Source organism: Octopus bimaculoides, chromosome 1 (genome assembly GCF_001194135.2).
Source record: "Octopus bimaculoides isolate UCB-OBI-ISO-001 chromosome 1, ASM119413v2, whole genome shotgun sequence".
NCBI classification, from domain to species: domain Eukaryota; kingdom Metazoa; phylum Mollusca; class Cephalopoda; order Octopoda; family Octopodidae; genus Octopus; species Octopus bimaculoides.
In genome coordinates this window covers 126,195,797-126,197,714 of record NC_068981.1, presented here as the reverse complement: position 1 = coordinate 126,197,714, position 1,918 = coordinate 126,195,797, and the positions used below count along the sequence as shown (strand labels likewise).

General features: G+C 46.5%; 1 protein-coding gene across 3 annotated transcripts in view; it reads right to left on the bottom strand.

Moving 5' to 3' along the window:
• LOC106868012 (dual specificity mitogen-activated protein kinase kinase 7) overlaps positions 1-1,918 on the bottom strand; it is an 82,359-nt gene that overhangs the window by 55,161 nt on the left and 25,280 nt on the right. The window lies entirely within an intron of this gene.

Below are 1,918 nucleotides of genomic sequence, written 5' to 3'. Positions count from 1 at the left end.
TGTATATATATAGGTGTGTATGTATATATATATATATATATATATATATAAATGTATATACATATATATATGTATAAGTGTATATATATGTATAGGGGTGTAACCAACCCACTTATGCATACCTTTCCTTCATTGGACACTAAATTCTGCTTGCAAAGACGTGTTGAGGCAAGTGAAATCAAAATCGAATGAAATTCAATGACTGGCACCTGTGCCAGTGGAGCGCTAAGAGGAAATAGGTGTGAGAGAAAGAGAGGAGGGGAGTTAGATGAAGAGGGGAAGAGTTGAGCCCAAGTGGTGCAAAGAAGTGAAGAGAGAAGATTAAAGATTAATTCCTGTCCAGGGCGAAGACGCGAGTCCGGATGGCCCCTGTGCAAGGACAGTCTGAACACAGGCAGGTGTTGTAAAGAATGACTGGTAGAGCTGAAATAGCGCGAGACTGGGGTGTTGTTGCCGAGTCTGATGTCTAAGAGGCGTTCCGCAAACCGGTCAGCCAAGCAACGTCCCGTTTGACCGATGTACAGAGAAGGACAGAGAGAGCAGGAGATCCAGTAGATGATGTTGCTAGAAGTGCAGGTGAAGGAGTCAGTGATATGATAAGGTCGATGATGGGTGCTGATGAGGATGGTGTTGCAAATATAAGGCCAAGTGCGGCAGCATGGGCAGGAGCAAGGGAAGAGCTGGGTTGGGAGGTTTGGTTAGGGAAGAAACTGTGAACCAGGAGGTCACGTAGGTTGTGGGCTCGTTTGAAGGAGGGGTTGGTTAGGGAAGATGTGCGAAGTGGAGGGGTTGCACTGGAGTCGCCAGAAGGCTCAGAGAATGGTGCATTGGAGGTAGGGTGGAGGGATGGTAGGTGAGGGGAAACAGAAGACGGGTGATGGCAGGACAGGTGTAGGAGAGAGAACAGATGCAGTCCACAGAACATGCTCTGGCAAGGGCGGTGTGGATAGTGGTGAGGAAATATCCACGTAGGATGAAGTGGCGAGCTAGGAGTTGAGACTGAGTCTCAAAGTCATGGTTGTCACTGCACAGCCTGCGCAGATGGAGTAATTGGGAATAGGGGATGGAGAGCTTGGTGTATTTAGGGTGGGAGGAGGAGAAGTTGAAGTATGAGTGTGAGACTGTGTGTCTATAGTGGATGGAGGTGGTGAGAGTGGAGTGATGAATGCTGACTGAAATGTCGAGAAAGACAACGGAAGTGTCAAAAATAGTGCAGGAGAAGTGGTGGGCAGGATTGAAAGATTGAACAAAAGAGAGGAAGAAGTCACGGGAGAGTGAGGTTGCACCGATACAGTCATCAATATAACGACCATATAGTTCGGGAGTGGGACCAGTGAAACTTGAGAATATTTGGGCCTCAACATAGCCAACGAACAGGTTCGCATAGTTGGGGCCCATTCTCGTTCCCATGGTCGCTCATGAGATCTGCTGGTAAAAGTCGCCAGAAGCAGTTAAGGAAGAAAACAAGTTCGGCTAGACAAAGAAGTGTGGATGTGTCAGGTTGGGATTTGGGTCGGAGGTCAAGGTAGTGTTTGAGTGCATGAAGCCCCTCATGCTGAGGGATCACTGTGTATAGGCTCTTGATGTCGAGAGTGAAGAGAAGTTTAGAGTGGCCAGGAGGGAAGGAGAAAGAGTTGAACAGATAAAGAGCATGATTGGTGTCATGGATGTGAGAGGGGAGGGAAGCCACTAGGGGTGAGGACACAATCTAGATATCTGGAGATGAGTTCGGAGGGGCAGTTGCAGAAGACAATGGGGTGGCCAGGGTTGTTAGGTTTGTGGATTTTGGGGGTGGAAGTAAACTGTGGGGGTGTGACATATATATATCTACATATATATATACATACATATATATATACATATACCTATATACATACATACATACATATACCTATATACATACATACATACATATATA